Source organism: Chroicocephalus ridibundus, chromosome 5, assembly GCF_963924245.1.
Source record: "Chroicocephalus ridibundus chromosome 5, bChrRid1.1, whole genome shotgun sequence".
Taxonomy (NCBI): domain Eukaryota; kingdom Metazoa; phylum Chordata; class Aves; order Charadriiformes; family Laridae; genus Chroicocephalus; species Chroicocephalus ridibundus.
The window spans coordinates 56,407,462-56,431,233 of record NC_086288.1 but is presented as its reverse complement, the minus strand read 5'-3'; positions in this window follow the sequence as shown (position 1 = coordinate 56,431,233).

Sequence of the window (23,772 nt, the reverse complement as noted above, 5' to 3'; positions counted from 1 at the left end):
GAAATTGTGTGGCACAGAGGGGAAAACTGTTGACCAAATAAACAACTGGTGGTGTTATGTGTGTGTGTATATATATGTATATAAGAAATATGCCATATAATGCCATGTAGTTTTTAACTGTGCTGTCACTGACCAGAAGCATGTTCCCTGAGGCAATCTCCAAAGAACACAATTTCAAAATCCTGCCTCTCCCCAGCAGACTGTAACTCAATCAACCACAATTATGTTTCCTGTCTGCTCCGGAGTATCAGGCTTTCTTCCACTGATCATTACTGCTATGCTTTCAGTTCCATTCTCATCAATTCGGCCTTAGCTATAGATTAGGTTCCCTCATAGTTATATTGGGATTAGCATTCATTCATACTTTGCTATTATTGTTCTATTTTAAATTGTGTTTTTATTACAGTACGGATATATATATATATTTCTAATTAAAGGAATAGACAGTTTTAAGTCCCTGTCCTCGGTGCTGGATTTACCATGAAAATATGTTTTAAGGTATTAAAAAAGTGGGCAATGAAGGAGACTAAACTCTTCATTTCAGGAATGCCAGCAGTATTTCATCGAACCTCGAGCCAAATGCCTTCACTCTTTCAAGGTTAAGAAATTCAGTATAAAGATATAGGCAATAATAATGCCTATAAAGGATGTATTTAGTAAAGCTGTGTGAAAATTTACACATAGTAAATCAGATACTTTACGGTATGTTTTCTGAAATTCGTTGTTTTACTTTTCTTTGCATTACCAAAACAAAAGTAAGCGCACTTAATAAAATTCCAGGAATGCCTTATTGATCCCAGTGACACCCTCAGTCTGAAACTCTCTGAAGACACTTCTGAGACATGTTCACCAATGCTACGTGTTAGGGTAGTTTTCATATGCTGTGGTTCTGCCATCCTTATGGTAACTAATGCCTCACTCCACAAACACTTTACTTCACAGGCACTTGCACGGGTAGCTTCTTGCCAATAGAAACAAGAAATTCACAGCTTGGCCCACAGTAGTATGCTCCTGAAAATGTATGTGATAGAGTTAACCTCTGGTTTTGTGCATATTCAGCTATGTAGCTTGTTCCAACATTTAATGAAGCTAACGTTTACACTCCCTTGAAGAATTCCTACTTAAGTGGGCATTGGATAAGAATCTATAGATTTTTACTATTAGAGTGCTGTTGTTTTACAGTTAAACTGTAGGAATATGAAAGTTATTCTGAAATTTTGAACTTCACCTTCCCTTCCTGCTTTTAGAAAAAATGACTTATTGTCATGTTATAGTTTACTCATTTTCTAATGAAATGTAGGTGCTTTGAAATAACTGGAATACTCTATACATTTTTGGATGAAAAAAGAAACTACAGTTTGTTAAAGCACAGTAAATTTTAACAAACATACGTAGTTTACCTCCTAGCTTTGCAATGATTAATACATGTACTCAACCACTGTGAATACTGTGAATACTCCCACTGAGGTCAACAGAACCACGCATGGCACATACAGTCAAGCACATAACCCTTTTACTGGATCAGGACCTTATCTGAAATTTTTGGGGGAACAAGATTGTGTCTTTATTTCTACTTTTACGTATTTGTTTGTGCTTTATGTATGTGACCAGTAGTTCCTGAAAAACACCTCAAAACAGTAAGACTAATATTACGCAAACAATTTTGAACCTCAGCAGTCTTAAAACTTCCATTTGGGCACAAGGAAATAAACAGAGACACATTTTTAAAGAAATACAGTGTTGAAATTCCATATAGCTGATTTCATCTGTCAAAAATGGACTGAACAGTTAATCTGGCAAAGGAAAAAGTTCGAGTACCTTTTTAATGTCAAAGAAGGTTGCTCAAATGGTCTAATCCATTAGGTATATAATACCGAAGGCCTCTGCTGTAGAGATAAATAGATAGCTTTGAAGATTACAACTGCTTTAAAATCAGTTGCTAAGAACTGGTGCCCAGAGCTTTTATTTGAACTTGATCCTAGCTTCCTGTATAGAGTAACTGCATCTGCTCGGTAGTTTTTTGCACTTCCACAGCCACCTTGTTTTGAAAGTTTAAAGCTTACTTTGGAGCAGATAGGTTTCAATAGTACACGCTGGAGCTTCCTGTAGTTGCTAAAAAGACTAACCTTGAAATTTAAGATTTTAAGGTTCGAGTAAAATTCCAAAACACACACAAAGGACTACAGTCCCACCACAAGCAATGCAGATAAATCTGTAAGAATGCATGCTCTGTGCACTCAGTTGTGCTGCAGCAGGAGCGTGTCTGGAAGAGGAGGAATTAGGAGTTTGCAAATGACAACGGTTTTGTGTGCAGTGTGAGGACAGCAGGCTGACCATCGGCTCTTGGTGTACCTGCATAACAGGCGTGTCCAGTGAAATATCCTAGGCAAACCTGCAGTGAAAAGGAGACAATGTTTCTCTGTGGTTATCAATCAATGTGCTCATTAAAGAGGGGCACATTAAAGGTGGGGTTCATCTCCACTCACAGGTAACTCCTCATGTTTTAAGTTCCTTTCATGTGAGAGGTAAACGAGAGAGATAAAGCTCGTGAACTTCTTCCCTTCCAATGCACTTCAGCTACAAAGGTTCTAATTTGGCATGGACAACAGAAAACTATCTGTGGTCCACTTTACACATTTTATATTTTTTCTGGCGTAAAACCAGTAACTTACCTTATGTGATGGCCGTGTTGCACACTGAACAAAATATCAAAAGAAAGGCAATTTGCTTACAGTGCACGTTTGTAATCAAGACAAATCACAGCGGGAGAAGCTGTATTTGATGACTGTTTAAAATTTTAAGCCAATAGCATGCATGTTTATTGGCTTAAACTCAAAGTAAATACAACAACTTTGTGGAGGTGTAAAGAAATCTTCTTTGGTGTTTAAAAGCAGGATTGGAAGATAGTACAACCTGTACAAAGGAAGCATGGTCACTGTGTACAATGAAACAAAGTTTTGTGAAAAGAACGACTGTAAACTGCATAGATTCCTGTATTGTCTGTGGCAACCTGTACTGTCTGTGGCAACAAATATTAACTGCTAGAAACCAGTTCAATTGGCAGTAACATCAAGGTTCTGTTATTCCTCTTGAAATAAGACCATCACACCAAAATTTACACCAAAAATAATTAAAAAAAAAATAGAAACCCCTCATGTAAAATATATTTTTGCCTTAAAATATATCTGTATATATGATGTCTAAGAATAGAAGTTCAGGGGGAAAATGATAACTTGATTTAGCTGGACTACCTGCTAATTTTCATCAGTGAAGTAATTTTTGAAAGCACCTACTAAAATATTAGCAAGACAGTAGAGGAAAGCTTGCGCTGTCACTACCCCAACATTTCATATGCCTTGAAAATGATATATTTTTATCTCCAGGGTTATCATGCACATTACGTGTATTTTTAAGAAAAATACTTCATGAATGAAAAATGTATTCAGACCTTCCAACACCACTGAAAAAAATAGTTGAGCATATACTCAGACCAATTCTATGTTGCACATACAAGAATCCCACATGTCTCTGCTGCTAGACCTGCAGCATTTGCAGACTTGCATATTCTGTAGTTTAACATACTGCTATCGGAAGAGCTGCTTCTTTGAACAAATGATGGCAGTTAGAAGAACAGGAATTCAAGAATGAGAAAAGAAATAAAATGAGCTTAGAGGAAAGACAAAAAGTGGAAGAAGCAATGCAGATACCAATTAAAATCTTACAATAAATTCAAGCTGGGAGCAAAATGTAATGCAAAAAAATCTAAGAACTTGTAAAACAAATGTGGGACTGGAAGGTACAGGGGTAAGGCACAGACAACTCTGTGTAGCTGGATTTTAAGAATTTAAGAATTTAAGATTTTTAAGAATTTAAGAATTTTAAGAATTTAAGATTTTAAGAATTGTGAAAATATACATGTCAATAACCCATTTGAGACAAAGTGAGCCCTTTGAACACTCTCTAAATGGCACTGACGAATGTTAAGAGGCAGCTTTGGTCAAGCACAGGAATGTCCAGATGTTTTAGGTAAAGCTTGTTTTAATGCCTAGTACATTCACAACTTAGTTTACTGCTCACAAGCTTCCCTGAGTAGATGAACCCTTATAAATTGAGCAGTGGCCAACACAAAGGAATCTCAACACCAATTGCTTACAAGTGTAATTTAATATAGGTAGTGAAGAGAATGAATATCCCTAACTACGTGTCAGCCTATGGGGCCTTAGAAATGGGATACAATGAGCACAAACCAGACAGGCGTGGATTTTGTACACCACTGCCCACCATATTGGATGCAAGAGAATTTGGCTTGAAAATATATATGCAATAGATATAGTATATGTGGGATGCTCACATTATCCCGCAGGCTCTGAATTACTGTGAGACCTGTGAGGCAGTGAGCAGAGCTAAAAGTAAATATGCAAGAGGTCCTTTAGAAATTCCCCAAGAAAAATAATGTTGATATGCCTACTGTGAAAAGAGTAGGAGAGAGGTTGAAAAGAAACACTTTTCAGGAACCATCCTACTATGAAGGCTGAAAAGCAGTGCAAACACAGCAGTTCCCCATAACATAGTCCAGATTCAATTTATTTCTCAAGATTCATGGGTTTAGGAGTGAAATCAACTTAGCTATTCTCTAAAATTCCAACCCTTTAATAAAAATGGGGAAGAAAATAATGTTATAAAGTATTAAGATGAACTTTAGTCATGGAACACAGTACAGAGCATACTAATGTCTTGCATTAAAGAGGAACTGTATTTAAATGTGATCTTCCATTGATTCCATGTTAACATGCAGAAGTGATGGTGGGGTGGCCCTTACAAGAGGATGAATAGAACAAAAATGCAAAAAGGGTAGAAAAGTTAAAATGTAAAAAGAACCTATTTAAAGAACTATTTTAAAGGAGAAGAGGAAAGGAAAAGGAAAGAGCTTCTCTAAAGTTATTTACAGACAACGGTATAAAAAAGGGAATTGTGAAAGATGGACCATTTTTGTTCCATTTTCTCATAAGAAACTCAAATCCTGGTGTGTACATAACAAATCATGATGGTTGGATGGGCATTGAATTTATGTTATTATGAGATCTTTAACAGTAAAAGAGGAAAAAATCAAACTGGGATTCTCATTCTGTTTCATTTGATGTTAACTGAAATGACCAACTGATATGTTAGAGAAACAATATCTTTCTTAATGCCTGAGTGCTCCTCGCATTTATAGGGTCAGAAATAACAATAAGCCAAATCAAAGACATTTCCGTTGTTGGGATTTGAATCAGGCCCAGCATACGTCACTAGGGATCCTACAAAGTTTTTGCCAAACCCACAAAGGACTGGAGTAATTCCATAGCTCCACTCTGGCATTTCTGAGGTTAGGCAACAGCTCACTATGTGCTGAATATCGTGCAGTTTAGCAGTACAGTGGCTTGTCATAATGGCTTTCACAATAAATAAAGCACCAGCAGAGACACCAAATTAATTGGCATTGCAGTACTCAAAATTAAGTTCTCTTTAGTTCTATTGCTTATGACTTTAAGATTATGTATGTTCTCACAATATTTGCCTAGTTTTATTACAGCTAAGCTCCCTGAACCTTTTCATGGCTCAGTTGCACAAAGCACTAGTATGGGCACAAGGGAAAGGATGGGAACAAACAGCTTGGGAAAGAACGGGTAGAAAAGGACTGCAACAGCTCCAGCTTATATTGTTTTATTCTGTCAGTGAACAGACCCAAAAAACAAACCAGCAGAAATAAACCAGGCCCACTAGCCTTATAGAGAATAATTTTATTCTCATTTGTATCAGCTCAATTTAGTAACTTTGCAAAGCCAGTGGAAGAGGCATAAAAAATATAGTGCCTGACTCCACTGTTGCTTATCTTGGTAGAAGCAGGAGTTAAACTTGGCGTAAATAGGTGTCAGAGCACTTATGGCATGCTTACAGCCTGCATAGCAGCACTGTATAGAGATCCCTGAGCTGGCTCCAAGCAGGCTAGCATGTCCTCAGTGTACGGGATTCAGTGCCCTGCATGTTTTCTGCCAGGGTGTAATCATATCCCCTTAGCCTTTCAGCTTTGACTTGTACAAAGGCATTATTATTGCTATACAGAATGTACCTTACCTGATAGGGTCTTAGAGGCAACTTGTTCTTTTCATGTTGATGACTGAGAGTCAGTGGTCAGGCTTTCCTGGTCATCTGTCTTTTCCTCCAGTTTGAACCTCCAGTTTAGAGCAGAAATTCTTCTCGTTAGTTTAGAGCAGAAATTCTTCTCGTTAGCTCCTACGGGGAAAAGAAAGAAAGAAAGAATTTATATGCCTTAACTGTAAATAATCTCCAAGTTGGTACACAGCCTCAACTTATTTTCCAGCCACCTCTACAGCCAGTAGTCCTTTTGGCAAAGTGTGCCATTCATTCTAAGGGACATCTGTGGTGCGTGAGATGCATCTTCTTCTTGCAGTGCCTATTTTTGCAATCTAGTTTAGACTAGCCTTTCAGCTTAGAATGGGCATCTAGTTTTAAGGCAGATGATTTTTGGTTAGATGAATGCAATCTTTCTTATCACGGTACTTCATGTGATAAAAATGGAATATACCAAAATGAAATGATTCAATACTTCCTTGAGAACACTGGAGGGAGCTCACAGAAAGAGACAGGAAGCAAAAAGAAAAGGTGGCAAGAAAGAAGAGTTATTCCATTTATGTGAAAATTTACATGAATATTTACACCTATGGATTGCTTCTCATTTCAATCCATGTACAAATGTAATAAAGAGGTATTTTTGCTTATATTAAATGCTGGTAATTTTTCTTCGTATTTGTATCCTGGCACCATTGTAACTTTCTATTTTGAACATGTATGTTTAGAAAACACACACAACAGGCCTTTTCTTTTACATTTAAATTGATGTTTATTTGAGTTCTCTTATTTCTGTTCACTTGGCTTCATGCTCTGGAGTCAGATATTTAATCTAAAACGAGGGAGAGGGACTTTGGCAAACTGTAGTTATACATCCCCTAGGAAAATACCATCATCTTCAGTGAACACAATATAATGAGGAGGTGTCCTGTTACATAATTGAGGAGGCATTGTCTTTTATATGCATTCTGGTTCACTTTTCACACTAAATTAATCTTAATAAGCATCTGCTTTGAGTAAAGAGAGTTTTGTGATATTTCAACCATGACCTCTCTGGAAGTCCAAATGATTTCACTTTACGTTTCAGACTGGAGTATTCTTTTGAAACATTTCCCTTTACTATATGATAATCAGTGTGTTAACATGAGCTGATTAATCCCATCAGTCTAACACTGATACCATGGCTCTTGTGCCCTTTCCCCAATAACCTCATGGCTGCAAAATCACTGGCTTCTTAAATTAATTCAGGGCAATCCTACAGATTATGTTATACAGGAGGTCAAACTTGATGATCACAGTGGTCCCCTCTGGCGTATAATCTATGAATCTGTAACTCAAACTGGAAGAAATACAAATAACTGCACAATAGCAGTAACCGAAGAAATAAAACTAGTTGCTTTGAAGATAGAGCTTGATATATTTATGAAAGAGATTATATGAGCTGGTTGTCTGCAATAGCTGGAGCATGGACTTGGTGGCCCTGCAGTCACTTCCAGATCTATTTTACTGTGTTTCAGTTGCTCATCAGCTTGCTCTCATTTTTTATATTTATTTTAAAACAGTTTTTGATACAGTTACTAGGATAACAAATTAAAGATGGATTTTAGCTTTTTGAAGACAGGCTCTCTTTCATTTCAGATGACAGACTGAATTGAGGCCTATGAATAATGCTTGTGTTGACCTGCCAGAATATGTCTCAGCAGCGATGAATTCTCAAATACCCAGGCTGAGCTTATTCATTTTGAAGTCAATGGGAGGGAAGGCAATACAGCCCAGTGCTGAATCAGGCTGCATTTTAACATATCAGCGACTGTATATTGTGTTTTCTTAAAAAAAATGAAAAGACTTTGCAAAAGCCACATATGATTTTGTGAGTGTGACTTTTGCTATATAGTTTATCTGCTTAGAATTACACTACCATACGGCATGTGTTAAAGACAATGTTCCAAATTTGCTGCAGAGTTCCACAGTTATAGTTCTCTTCTGCCCTAGTAGTTTGTAAGACTTGACAGAGTTGCAGCTCAGAGAAGATCCGGACTGGATGAATATGGGAAATGGAGACATTTCCAAGAAAAGTAGGAAGTGGGTTTGGTAATTTATTCAGTAACACACCAAGGATCTGGTCCAATTAAAATAATGGTAAAGTTTACACTGGCTCAGTGGGAATAAATACAGGGCTAACCATATAAAAAGCGAGCTTCTTACTCACTCTGGAGATACGTCTCAGATGAGACAAAAGGAGATTCCAGTTCCTGTTTGTCGTTAGCAATTTCATGGCACTTTTTAATAGGATTGAGATTGGGAAAAGGATTGTACAGCATCATGTCTCAGACAAATTACATCTCCAGAAACTATTTTTAATCACCTTAATTTCTTCCTGTGGTTTCCATTATTTCTAGTATTGCTAGGTTTTACTACCTCTGCTGTATTTTCCTCAAGATGTAGTTGCCTTCCACTGGCAGGTGACTACCTCCTGGTACACTTTTGCTACCTCATGGAAGGTTTTATGGAGCTGTGTAGGTATTTGTGGAACACTCGGAGCTACTTATTTGTAAAAGAGCTTGGAGATGCTTGTTTAATCTCATTATCACTGTAAATCTCAATATGTAAATCAAAAGCTTAAAGCAAAGGCATACTTAGTTTGTATTCCTTTGTAAGGTTTCCAGCCTTTTTCTCTTCTGCTCTTTTCTCAGTCTAACATGAAGTTAAACCGTTTCTTTTATTAAAGGTTAATATTCATTCTATTGTTTGTATTTCTTCGTCTGCTTATTAGCAAAGCACCAGCAGACTGCTGACCTAGTTCAAGAAGCAAATGCAGACAAACTCAGGGTGCAGTTGCATCATCTCTCAAGGTAACGTGAGTTCAGGCTGGTGCTGAGAGACCCGTCCCGCCTGTTGCCAGCCCTGGCAGCCTATGCCCCTGTGCTGTCATTACCCCTTGCGTGGCTGCCCAGTCAACCAGATTACCTTGCATTTTCTGTAGGCTTATGTTTCCATCAGATTGGCTTGCTCATGACCATGAGTACCAGCACATTTAATGCAATGAGAGTGCATAACCAGAGGCAACTGGAAGGTTAGGATTCCCTTTCTCAGCAATGACCCAGTGTAAGAGTGGCATAAACAGACAGAGAAACCACACCTGTGATTTTTAAAGATCACTAGTGATTATGGCTGCCTCTGTTTCTGTGTATCCAATTTAAGATATTTTCAGAATTTGTGAAATTCAAAATCTTTTAAACTGGGTGCTCAAATTAATCTTAGTCAAAAATTAAATAATTTCTGAAAATCATAGTTATAATTTCCTTTATTAGGGCTTCGTATTTAGGGAAACCTTTCATACAGATTATTTCATTGGTACGTGTAGAGAGCCAAGCATCAGAAAACCCTTCTTTATGACTATGAGGTACGGTAATACAAATAGCAGCTACCAAAATAATAGTAAACTCATGTCCTGAGGTTAGTATTAACTGTGTAGATTTCAAAGATACATTAAAAGTCCTGTTTGTTTTGTTTTTTAAAAAGTTAGTAAATTCCTTGCAATGCATCGTGTCACATGGATTTTAACATCTCTACCTACAATCCAAATTTTGAATCAAGATTACTTGAGTGCATATCAGCTATCGTGCATCATCAAACCCATTTATTCAATTCATTGTCCCCTTTCCTTTCCCACCCATAGTTGGCTGCAACATATATGCTTAAACTTGCAACCATAATTCATATGTCAACACATTTCCATTAACTAATCAGAAATTATCAACTTCAATTCTATAGGTCTGACCACAGGTAAGTTTTCCCTTTGTCCAACACACTTTAAGAGCTCAGGTGGAGATTTTGAATGTGATTATAAGTGATAAGATATGTAATGATAGCAATATTGTGTGCTTGAAAGGGCATTTATTGTGTGCTTGAAAGGGCATTTTTAGACTTACATGCTTGTGAATATATTTGTGTTTAAATGAGTATGAACCTGTGGTGTGCATATAGTCCAATGCATATGCATATGGGGTTATTCAGTGATTTTTAAAAAATTATTAGTAACTTTATTACTTAAAAATAAACTTGAATCATATAAGCTATAAATGTGAAAGTTAAGAGGATTTTGAAGGAATATTATCTGTAAGAGAAATATAACTGTGGATCAGAATTTGCCTTGGAGAAGAATATTACCTTGGTACTGTTAGAGAAGTCCGGTTGTCTGCAGTGCTTTGTGGGCAGAGACGAAGGGGCAGTCGATGTGTAAGGAGGAAGCCCACAGTCTCAACACATGGAAAACTCTTGTGTCACTCACAGCTGCCACTGAGGGAACTCAGCAGAGCTGATTTAGCTTGGCTACCACAAGACTGAGAGCACAGGGCTGGCAGACAGTCCTATGTGTTTTCAGCTTTGTGAATTCAGGAACGTTAGGTATCCTGTGTGATCACTAGCAGACTGTGAACGTTGGCGGACACGTGTCTCTGGAGCCCACGTATGAATTCAGTAAAGTATCTTCTTTCTCATGTTCTATACCAAAAGTACTAAACTAACTCCTTATTGTGAATTCAGTTTCAGATAGTGTAGATTGTGCTAATTACTGGTATTAATTATAGCAGAGAGCTTGAAAATATAGGTTTCCATATGAACATACATTACTAGACATCACTTATTAGAGAACATTGCCTCAAAAGGAAAACTCCAATACAACCAGGCAGCTCTAAAACCTTTCCACTGGCACTGCTGTTATATTCATACACGAACTACAAAAAATAAAAGGCTATCTTTTCTATCCATTCATATCCTAAAGGTTACACTTTTCTTACTGACTTGAAGATAGGAAGCAAGGCAGATGTAAAGCTGGTAAAACTATGTAAATGTGATTGGTTTTATCTGAAAGAGGCCTCATTCTGTAGTTTCTTAAAAGGCAGCAATAATCTTGCTTTTCATTTCAAAGGGTTAGTTTGCTTTTATGACAATTTCTGTTTCTCATTTGGTTTATGACAATAATTCCTTATTTGAATGACAGGTTTTACAAGCAGAATAGTTGACTACAAAATATTTAAACCTCTGACAGCTTCTTGTAAAAACAGTGTCAAATCCTGAACCCTCTTGTTCAGCTTTTTCACTACCTTTCTCTCCCTGATTCACAGTGAATCACTAAAAACTATCACTAAGAAAATGAATACAGATTTTGGCATTTGTCCCAAAAATAATTTTAAATTGTTACATCCAAATTGCTAAACATGTTAACCAGACCATTTATGCACATTCATATATTTAATTTATACCTTGAAATGAAATTGGTGTCATCCTACAGATTTCGTCTTTGTGTGTGATAATTTTGAAGCCATGTCCACAGCCAGCTCTTGTCAAAATTTAGCTAAATTGGTAAAGGATTGTTAAATCAAAACAACCCTTTTATATTGAGACAGTCATATTAGCCCAAACATGGTCATAGCCTATTTGTTCACACTTGACTGAATTTATGACAGCTTAACTATTTCAAAAAGAAAATGTCTTTATGATAATATAGCTGCATCCAGATTAAGGGATTATAACAATTTAATTTGTCTTTTTGTTTGTTTGTTTGTTGCTGGTTTTTTTTCAAATTATTGATTTGGTCAAATTGTTGAGTGCAAAAATGGAGTGTAGATCAGGCCTCAGATCATGCTCTTATTAGCAAACCAAACACTGGTTTTGTTTTTGTTGCTGACGTTGTTTGTTTTCATTGCTGTCTGAATGAGCCTTTTATGGTCTCTGCCTTTGCCTGGCTGACTGCACCCGATTGTATTTAATTACATTTACTCAGTAGTTTTAGCCGGGATCCCTGGCCATTACCTATCAAGTCCAATCACTATTATTTGAATCCAATGACTCAGAATCAGAGAATTTATCTTTTGCACAGTTATTGCCTAAACATCCAGCATAAACATGCAGAGATGTGGAGGACTTGTTCTGACTGTGTTGATTAAAGGCAAAGAGCAAGATGGATGGAGTCAGTTGTGATCAGCAGGCTACAGCGTCCTGCTGCGCTCCAGTCTCTGCCATTGTGCTGGGCTCTGGGTACCAGACTTGCCATGGTCCTCTCAGCTCTAAAAGGAAAGCTGGCTTTGTTTGCCTGTAAGCATCTGCAAACTGTTCTGACACATGATCTACCCTCTCAGCAAGGCCACTCATTAGGCTGATTATCACTTCAAAGTTTGTATTATCATCCATCTCTAAAGGCAATTAGGAATGGGTGGCTTTGAGTATCAGACACTGGGTGACACTAAGTGACTCATCTTTATTGATTCTTTTGTGAGCAGAGACAGTGATTGAGATGATAGGATTGCAGCCTACCTGCCCCTTTGACTGGTAAATACTGAAGAAAAACGGTGTGTAATTAACTGACAGTTAATATAGGTTCTGTTTAGTGTTCAGAAAGCACAATAGTGGAAGCTGCCCAAAAGGAACAAAGTAATGAAACTCCTTTGACAAGTTAAACTCTAAAGCCAACTGTGTAATTATCTGACAGTTAAAGGGGGGAGGGGAGGACTTGGTTTAGTATTTATGAGACCAAAGGAATTCCTGCGCCTGAACAATAGGGACAGTTACTGACAATAATCATAACAGCTACACAAAATATTTGTTTGTGCAAGTCTGGCTTTCAAGTGAATAATGGCTGGTTTCAGGGTCAGAAGAAGCCTTGCAGTTTAGTACTGCTGTGCTGGTGTTGCAGCTTCCTCCGGCCCGGCCGTGCGAAGGGCAGCGGAGCCATCCACTGGGGCCGTGTTCTGCACTGGTGGGGCTACGGGCCCATAAGTTAGATTAACTAAGCTGCCGTTGAGAAAGTCAGACTTGCGTAAAAGAGCTATAGCCTGGTCTGCACGAAGAAATGTACTGGCAAAACTTGATCCATCCTGGCCAGCATTCACATCTAATGTTGTCCTACTAACAAACCCTTCACTTTTCCAGCTCACTTATAAATATTCCTTTTAATGTAGTAACACAAGTCTTCTGCCAAAACACATCCATCAACACCGAGGCAATTCAGAGGCACACTTACTGGTCCTCCACCACCACACGATAAGCTGTTCTCCATGTACATGCTCTTCCACAATGCGATATTCAGTGTAGGAATCGCCTGCCTGGCAGCATTTTGAAATCTGCATGAGGGTCACAGTAAACAGGGAAGAAAAAGCCAAATGTATGTTTCAATGTGAACCATACTATTTTGGAAAAGGATATACCGTGCCATCTTCTGAAATGCACTAAGGAGAGAGCTACTTTTAAAGTTCACAAAGAAAGACTGTTATTACTGGAATGAGCCTTCTGGGTAGGTACTGGAGCCTGAAAGAGATGAGCAGGGTGCGCTGCTGGAAATGTCAGTCTACTATCATGGAGTTTCAGAGGAGGTCCTTTCAGAGTCTTTAGGGTGGCATTTTGTGGACTGTTGAGGGCTGTTTAATATTACTTGTGATTTCATCACCCTGGGAGTGTGGGGGCTTCTGGGCTTCTTTTTTAATTTTGTATGAATTGTCAATGAGTAAGTAATGCTTTAAGTTTCTTTGTGAACTGAGGATCTCAAAGTGCATGGCAGAATAAATAAGCCTAAGAATGTCTCCATGAGACATACAAAGGGAAGCATGTCAGCCCTGTAAATTTTAAAGAGTATATGCATATACAGCATATAAATGTAGACTAGGTAGCTTCTTGAAAGAACACTGCTACATGTTTTCCTTTCCTTTCTGTTGACTTCCCATTGACCTTTTCCATACAACAGAGAAAGACCTTGGGGACACATAGAAATGATGGCTAGGACTTTTCATTTTGAGCTGTCTCTGACGTAAATTGTTTCCCTACTGCTAGCACTGATCACATCTTGTTGGACATACTCACAACAGGGATGAAAAATGGTCTGTGGAATTTGTGGGCTTCAGTGAAGGCCCACGCAAGGATAGAATGAGGGTGACTCAAGCGAGCTGTGAGGTTAGACATTGGGAAGCAAAGGTAACTCGATGGAGAGGGGATTCAGTTAAATGGGGTGGTTGAATCATCAAGCAATATCAGCATATTGTGGCAGTAGGAGACCAGCAAGACTGTGTGGACAGAGGTCTGAGGCATATACAAGTTATCTACTTTTAGTCATTATGGTAAATAATGACCTGAATGTGGTATGGCTGGAAGATCTCTGCTGTGTCAGCTCAGGACTAGCCAAACAGAAGGAAAATATTACAACTGTATATGGTCTTTCTGACACCACTGCAGATGCAGAATATTGTACCAAGTTTGGATACTCATTCTTACAAAATAAAACACTGACAAGTAGAAGATGTATAGAAAAGAGCTATAAAGATCTATGTGAAAGACTAAGTATCTTCATCTATTTAATCTGTCTATAATAAGCTTAAGATCAGTCAAACCCATCCATTTACTTGGGAGATATTAATCTATCACAAAAATAACAAGGCTCAACATCTGGAAACTGAAACCTGACAAATTAGAAGTAAAAATAAATAATACATTTTAGAAAATGGGAGGCATTAACAATTGAAAGAGGTTATTCAAGGGTGTGAGGTTACATAGGGATGTTGTGGCTTGCTTTCTGGTTTTAAATCAACAAATCTGTCTTAATTAAAAAACAGGCCAGAAGGAATGGAAGAAGGACACCATAACAAAATTATCCAGCTTGTAGAATGAAGGGGCATTGACTAGATAACTATATTTTTTCCTCTGGATTTCTGTTTATGAGAGGGTGAAGCAAAGAGAAGCTGGGGAGAGTGAGAAGTGGGAAAGATGCCTATACTAGCAGCTTGCGGATGCTGCTGAAGCACAACAGATCTCCAGAATCCTGGCCCTGCCGCTGCTGGCCTGCTGTGCCTTTGGCAAGTCATGATGTCCTGCAACCTTTTTAATTCCCCAGACATCCTTTGATTACCTTATCTACTTGAAATAAAGTCATAAGACAGCGTTGCTTCTGAACAAAACCGGGTCCAAATCTCAGATACAGGTATTATTGCCATAAAAAACCAGAATAACAACAAAGGACTTTAACATGGTAAGGTTCTCCCTTCCAAATCACATCCCAGTCAGGTCTCTGAGCCTTCTTGTGAGAAATGTAGGATCAATTTCAAAGACTTGCACTGATAAAACAGTTAAAATGAATCAGTATGAGAAATGCACAGTAGAGCAGAAAGTAATAGCAGCCACTGGAAGAATTGTCAGCAGGCAACAGGGTGACAAAGGGAGCTAACCATGTTAACTTTAATTGTGTTAGATTCTTTTATTCTTCCCAAGACATTTTCTTTTACAATAATAAGAGACATTTCAAATTCACACGATCTAAAGAATTTCCTTTGGACACGCTGTTATAGCTACCGTCTTCCAGAAAGTACACAGAGAAGCCAGACAGGAGGAAGGAAAACATAAGCAAGCATAATGTTTGCTAATTCATTTTGACCTCCACTCCTCATTTGTAAGGTCCATTCTACTTTCTCTGTCTCTCACTTTTACCTTCTTTCTAATTTAATCTGATCCAAACAAATTATACATGAACAGTCATTTTTGTTGGGGTCTTGTTCACTGAGATACTTAGCAAAGAATCAACTGACGAACAAGATAAGGAGAGCAAAATAAAGATAAGCTTTTGTTTATAGAGTGGAATCACAGATAAAGACCTAAGCAGGCCTGCACAAACTCAGGAACCAGTGATATTATCTTTTAAGCTATGGCACAGTGGTTGTTTCCATTGTATTTATTTGCTATACATAATCATAAAGCCTAATTTACTAATAATTTAAATGTACACAATCCAAACTACGTTGGTTTTTTTGTTCTCCTTTTGTTTGAAATTCAGGGAGAAAGAAATAGATTATCTGCTTTTGAACTTTTGTGGTTTTAGTCTGGAAAATGCAAAGCAAAAAAAAAATTAAAAAAAATAAATCACCCGAACTGACAGAAAAAGAGGAAACAGAAAAGAAGAAAAAAATCTGACAGTTACGATATAGGAACAACTCTTCTCATTAGGACTTAGTGTTGGAGAGCTGGTACCACGACTATAAATGTAGTACCCGTTCTATGGATTAAAAACACCACCACAAGAGATACACTTTGCTTTCAAGACAAATATTTCAAAACACTTTATGAACATTTGCAAAATAAGGCTTGTAGCTTTCCTGCAGAGTAGGTAGGAAAGATTAAGCCTTCCTCACGGATGGGCAAACTGAGTTACAAAGCGATCAGGTGAGTGGCCTGAGGTGAAGCAGCAGGTCCAGCAGGGTGGGGAATGGAAACCTGACCTCTTGACACATGCCTCTATTCCCCAACCACAGGACCCGTACTTCTTCTTTAATAGTCCATGTAAAGTAATAGTCTCTAGATGAAACCCGTAGGAAATTGCAGTCTCTGAAGATATTTATTTGGCATCTTTCATTAGCACTGTAGACACACCATTATTTTTTAAGAGCATGCTCCCATTTAAAACGCACTGAAAACTATAGCAATTCATTTATTCCATAAGAAAATACACGTGTACAATTAGAATATAACCAAATATTTAAGTTGATAAATGAACCATATATTTAATTTGATGAATGTGAGCTTTACTAGCAAGTTTTGCTGAGGAGATATATTTAAATGTTGTTCTGGTGAACATATATACAATATATATTTAGGTAAAAGTTGCTGGAATATCTGTTATTTTGCTATAAATATGGCTTGAAATGATAATTAAATATGGTCCTAAGGATTTTTTGAAATATAAGCAATTTACAACTTAAGCTTACAATTTCCCCATGTCAGAGAAATAGGCTGCTTGTGTATTTTTGTTGGGATGGCTTTGTGTATCTGAGGAGACACTTCTTTCCTTTAGTCTGTGTCATACAGAAGCTTTAAACCACCACTTATACAATCATCACTGTGTGATGAGAAGACTGAATTTTCCTGCAGTCTAAAGTGGATATACATGCCAAGAACTGTTCTGTTTGAAGCCTTATGCTGACTGGAAACACTTCACAATTACTGGGACACTCCCAGCCAAGGCACTGTCCGTGGACACAGGTGTTCACACACTTTTTAAAGAACTGTGGAAAGAGATGTTGTGCTTGTCTGCTCTTATACCTGCCCAGAAGATCAAAGCATAAGCAGACATAAAAATTTCCCAATGTCCTGTGCAACAAAACTCAAGGATAGTAATGTAAAATTTGGCTACTGGGGAGCAGATCGGTGTTAAATGATGAATATAACATAAAAACAGAGAAGCAAGGGAAAAGAGAGATTCAGGGCATCCTGAGGTGAATAAGGTGTGAATTTGATGCAGTGGAATGAGAGTAACTAATGAAAGTATTCAAGGTCCTGTGATGAATACCATGGTCAATACAGTGGATAATGACCATAGCAGCCGTGTTTTGAATGGGCAGACGGTATGTAGAACAGACTGGCACAGCTGGAGCCAGGAAAGGAGAAGAAGGAGAAGAAACTGGGTGAATGCTAGAAAAGCCAAACATCACCAAGGAGGTGAAGGAAGATGTGAGCCACCAGAAAAAGTCATGCTGTGGAAACATTAGGGAGAAAGCAGTAATAGAGTTTAGCTGTAGTTCGGATGTTTGGAATGAAGGACAGGGATGAGCTGGGGAAGAAACGAAATTTCAAAGGAAAGAAAATAATTTTTAAATTAGATCTAGATCTGGATCCAGGTTTCAAATATTCTCTAGTCTGGAGTTTTGGCTCAGCTCACAAAAGGAGGAGTCATTCAAGACTCGGTTCAGATTTCAGTCACACTAAAGATGCAAGGTTTTGGTTTGACACCATCTTAAAAGAAAACCCCATATAAAACAGCTTGGAGTTAGTTCTATATAGGGGCCAAAATATAGAGTATTATGGTGATTGATATTTGTTTGGGAGTCAAATTTGTTCTGCATGAAAAAGCCAGGGAAAGGGTTCCTCTTCTCTGATTCACTGAACAGAAGGTAATTGAAAGATCTCTTTATGGCAGGATTTACGACCCCTGAGCCTCAGTCGTTTTGAGCTAAATAATAATGCATTTGCATCGTAAGTGTATCTAATTTGAATTTCGCTTCCTGCCTAAACACTTTGAAAAGATGCATGCCTTGAGGTGTCTGCCTGAATAAAATTCCTGTGGAATTGAGGCTAACAAATAAAGTATGTCGTGGTGCGTTAGAATCTGCTCTGCCCTGGAGAATAGCTCCCCTGATAAACTGTCTGATTTATAATGACAACTGCTCCCACTGTTGTATACAAGTATACCTTACAGTAATGGGGAATTAAAGAGGCTTTCATGTGAACCAAATTTTTAGCTTTGAAGTCAGTGGGAGCTGAGAGAGCTCAGCACCTCACAGGATTAGTCCCTTGGGAATTAACCTTTTCACCTTACAATAGAGGAAGGATGAAATTTTAAGAAGGGATTTTAATGGTGTGCGTGTACTGAGTAATAGGAAGGATGAGAATTCATAACAGGGAGTTACTTTCTACTTCAACAACCACTGGGATCATTCTATAAGACTTCATGACTTTCTCAGCACCTTGTCCCCGCTAGGACTTACACAGAATTAGTTTTCATAGAGAATGTAGCCTGTGGTCCTTTGTCATAAGCTTAAGCATAGAATATAAGAGACTCAAGAAGGGACTTTATGTTTTAAGTTGCTGTGTTAACTAACCCATCAGCATGACATCAGTTGTGCAAAAGCAATACCAGTTTTTATATTTTCCTGTGAGAGACTTTCCATCTGCTTTTTGCCTTCTGTTCACTGTTTGAATTAACAGAAGTGACCATGGAAATCCAACCCATTCTGCAGTTTCTCGGTCAAAAGTGAGTGCATTTTTTCCAGGTATTCTTTTGTTGATGATGATATTAAAAGTGACTTTTAAATTGACTGTTGTGAAACAAACAGAATCTGCCATTGAAGGAAAAGACAAACTGCTTATAATTAGTTCTGGCAGCTGGAGGATGGCACTCCTGCTGTTTCTGCTGCTGGCACTGTAAAGTACATCATGTCACAATGCATGAATTATCCGAGGTCAGCTCTTCAACACACCCAAATTGCTACCAATTATTAATTAATTAGTATCATTATGGGACTGCCTTAAGGGCCCTATCATTCCCCTTGAAACAAATAAAGTGACTAAGAAAGAAGAGGAGGTAGAAGTGATTAGTGATGAGTAAAAAAGGTAATTCTAAGGACAACCTCATATGGGTTTAATCTTGCAAGATAGATACTTAGTGCTTCCCAGCTGATCTCAAATGCTCTCCTCGTGATCTCCATGACTAAAATCTTCATGACTAAAATTTTGCTATTTAAACATGACTGTCCAATTCTATTGATTTTATTATATCTTTCTTCACCTGCTCTTCCTCTGAAGGATTCATCTACGATACTTTAGGAGTTATATCTCAGAAGACATGTCGTTATCATGCTAAATAGTGCTATAGCTAACATCTTGTCATCTGTCCTCTGAAACGAACTGAAGAACTTCATACTGCAAAGCTTCCCATGCAATTCAAAAGTTAAATTACTTAAAATGGGAGTTAAAAGAACAAATGCAATGAGAGGGGAATAAAGATGCAGTTTATTAACTGGTGATTACAGGTTAAGAATGACTGAGACAGGAAGTCTCTAATTCTACCTAGGTGCCACTTTATGGGCCTAAGTCCTTATTTATGGAAAAACATCACCATGAGTATACACTGCACTCATTGTAAGTGCGCACAAATAAATACATATCTAACGCACATGCCTACATGGCAGTGACGTCTGGTTATGCAGAATAAAGGATGTGCAGTTTGTCACATTGTGACAGCTTAGTATCAAACAAGTTTTCCAGAAGTCTCCAGTCATTGTAAAATGCTAATTATAAAATGTCTAAAAATATGAGATAATGATATCTAAAAATATAGTGAGTCAGCTGATACAGGACCAGAGAAAAAGTGGAGACTCTGTGACTGTATGTTGATTGTATGCTCCCTCTCTAGCAAAAAGTATGTCTGATAAATGTCCATCAATTGACGTAGAATGAAGAAGAGGAAAACAGCCTTGATTGATAGACATTTCTAAGGAGTCAGCAGATAGTTCTTTATCTCAAGTAAAAGGCGAATGTATTTTTAGGGGATAAACACCTGGATTTTGTCCTGAAAGTATTTTGCAGTCTAAGCCACAAGAAACAGACATTGGTAACTCTTGCATTTTTCTAGATCATTCATCACTGGAATACCAGAGGACTAGAGTTTCAGAAAAGCTCAGCACTCATCTAAACAGGTAAGTGAGATTTACATTTCAAAAGTGCTTGGCATACAGCAGATCCCAGGGTAGAGTTTATGGGGAGGGATTTTCTTCTGTCAAGCGGTGCTGAAGTCTTGAAGATCAGCCACTTCTTTTGGCAGAAAAAGAGTTCCTGTCTTCCTACAATACTTCATAAGGACCTCAATTCTACATGTGGGAACAAGTAATTAAGAAATTAGAGCAATTCAGTAGGTGACTGTAATCTCTGTTTTTAAGTCGGCTTATTGCATGTTTTGCCGCAAAACTTCAATGGCAAGTCTATGCTGTTCTGCCTTAAATATTTTCCAGAAACATTTCTCGGAAATAGGGCAACATAAATAAGGTGAAAGAGCTAATCTCAGTCATAAGTGATTTAAACCCATGGATGTTCATTATTGTTTCAAAACAGCTGTCTCAGACAGGCTTTTAAAAATATGTTACCACTATTATATGTAATTGCTGTAATTGTATTTTGGGTCTGTAACCAAGTGAGGAGGTTTATCAACACATTTTCTTTCTCCAAACACATTGCAATCATGATGGGTAAGGACATAAGCAAAGAAGGCCAAAAAAAGAAAGGAGGAGGGAGTTCTCAAGAGAATAAGGAAAAAAAAAAAAGAATTTTCCAAGTGTGAAAAGAGCATTCTCTGTGTGGATTCCACTTCTCTGAAAATTGGATTGCTTTGTTAGGTACTTACAAAATGTGGCTATTCTCATGCATCCAATACTGAACATTTCAACTTTAGCATAATTTATCGCCCCCGTCCCCACTCTGCCTTCTATGTTGATTTATCATTGAATTATTACTTTTTAACTTTAATGATGTTTTTGCTTAGAAGGAGTAGTAAGAATTGAATAAGGACTCCAGGATATGGTCAGCTGAAGACAGCAAATGGAAGGGCCTAATATATAATTTTGCCATTCTTCTATCCAGTATGCTGGTTTTGCTTTTCCAGTTTTCAATTTAATTGCTATTCAGTCATGGTTGTGCTCTAGGACGTCCTTCAAGGGAGCAGTTAGACTTGCACATCTGTAGTTTGCTTTGACTATTAAGAATGATATCACCTGAGACACTTCATTACAAAGAAATGTCCCAGTGGTTGTAGCTACAGTCTTAAGCAACAACATCTTTGTTAACAAATTAATTAATTACTGTAAAGAACATATATTTTCTGTGTTGGATTTTGACTTTTTTCTGAAATATATGTGTGAGCAGTTCAGAAGCAGTATCTTCCATCAGCAAAATTGCACTGGCATTGGTTCATATGCACATATTAGACAAAAAAAGTACGTGTCTGATGAATGGTGACATCAGGCCTGAAACTGCGATGTCAGCACAGTCTTCCCAAAAACCTCCACAAAAAGGCAAGATTTTCCACCCATGAGCTATATCTGATCTCCAGTATGATGATGATAAGAATCCAAAGGTACTTTTTCCAATACTTGCTAAATTAAATGGAAGAGGATACCCAGAATACAAGGCAGTTTTCTACAAGCATCTGTTGTCCAAAACAGTCTGAAAAAGACCTTCATTATGTTGTGACAAACACACTAGGGAATGAGGAATTTTTTGTGATTTTTGTAGAATTTCCACCTTCATAATAAACTGTTCTGAATAGGATTATCATCAGTGCCTGATGTTCTAATGACTGGTACTTAGAGTGTAAAAAACTCCATTAATAATTCCTGTAGATTATGGTTCCTTTACCTGAGGTCCTGGTTGGTCCCCATTGTCTAGCTCCCTGAAGAAATGATCTAATCTTTATACCCGCTTTTGGAAGATGTTTCCAGAACAGCCTGTGGACACCAGCGTGATGCAGTATCTGCCGAACTGCACCTCACAGTGATCATGTTTGCATAGGCACACTCACGGCATTGGGATTTATGGACAGTTCCTTCAGACAAACGTAGACTAAGGAAAAAGCCTGATAACATTCCTGTGGTTTTGATGTGGCACGTCAGGCATGCTTTGTCTTCTCAAGCACTGTGTACATTGTACCACAAGTAACAGATCCAGACATGAGAAGTAACCTGCTACTGATAAGACCAATATTAGATTACTTTCAGAGGAGACAAAGGAAGAGCCACAGAAGGAAACATACTTCAAGTCCTGATTTTCTTCTGCATCAGATGCAGTGAAGTTAGCACGTTAGCTCTTAGCAGAACCAATATAAGGTCTGCCTTTTTCCTCAAGAAAACAACTTTCACCACAACCACCCTCAACTGAGGGGAAATTAAAAATATGTGACACCTTTCAGAAATAGTCACTAAGTAGGTAAAAGAACATTTTGTTTCAGATGGGTTTTTTACCATTACAAGGGCTGTGCAATGTCGTTTAGGGCCTCAAATTAGCTTTCATGAAGTTGGTTTTTGAAAGCCAGTAGGAATGGAAATATTGCCATGATCTGTGCTCATTATAAAGGGAAATGTTTTGCATTTGGACATTCCCTTCCAGCGTTGTGAGTCTAGCTGACACTTTAGGAGTGCCTGAGAACTAGACTATGAACCTAGCCAGAAAACAGCTATAAAACCAAGTAACACGGACTACTCTGTTTTCCATTTGCATTTAACTCAAGTGGAAGGTAATAATAAGAAAACTGGATTAAAAAATGTTTTGGACGCAATTCTGTCTGGCATTTGTGCCTCGTTGTACAGGCATATACTAAATTGTACCTTCCCCAAAATCTTCTGAGAGAGACCACAGTCACTCCATAGAAGCTCATGAAACAGTTTTCATGCTGCAGACTAGGGGCCAGAAATACACACTTTAGGGTGTGTATGGTCTTCTTTGTCACAGCTCTATGTAACCTTTTTATATTAGAGTGACTCGTGCTCCTGGAGAAGGAGCCTGTGCATGGCCACACTAGGTAGACAGTTATCCCTACAGCTGCTCTTGTCAGCTGTGCCTGATGAGCTCAGTGCTCTGATTGAGATGGTCTAAAATGGCACCACCACATAGAGAGCTGCAGCTTCACTTCCTCAAAGCTTTTCGTACTTTTATTTGGGTGTCTAGGAACTATGAGATTAATGAAAAGGGTCTGCAACTGTGCCCCAACTACTGCACAGTGACTGAAACTTCTGTGTTCTTTTCACCTCTTCACATCAACAAGATTAATTTGGAAGAAAACCATGGACTCCAGAAATATCTCCCAAGTAGTTATGAAGATCCAAGGAGTTATTAATAGAACTGGCTCATTTTCTTACCACAGAGTTTCTTCCTATCAGAAAGTGTAATTTTGCTGATCAGAGTCTGTTTTTTTCATGAGAAAATGGTTGATTGAAAGTTTTTTACCAGAAAAATACAAGGAAAATATATTTAATTCCAACATAAAATCCATTTTTTGCATTGCAATTAGAAATGCTTTACATTTTCTGTTAGAAAAAAAATTAAGATGTAATGTTGTTCCTTGAAAAA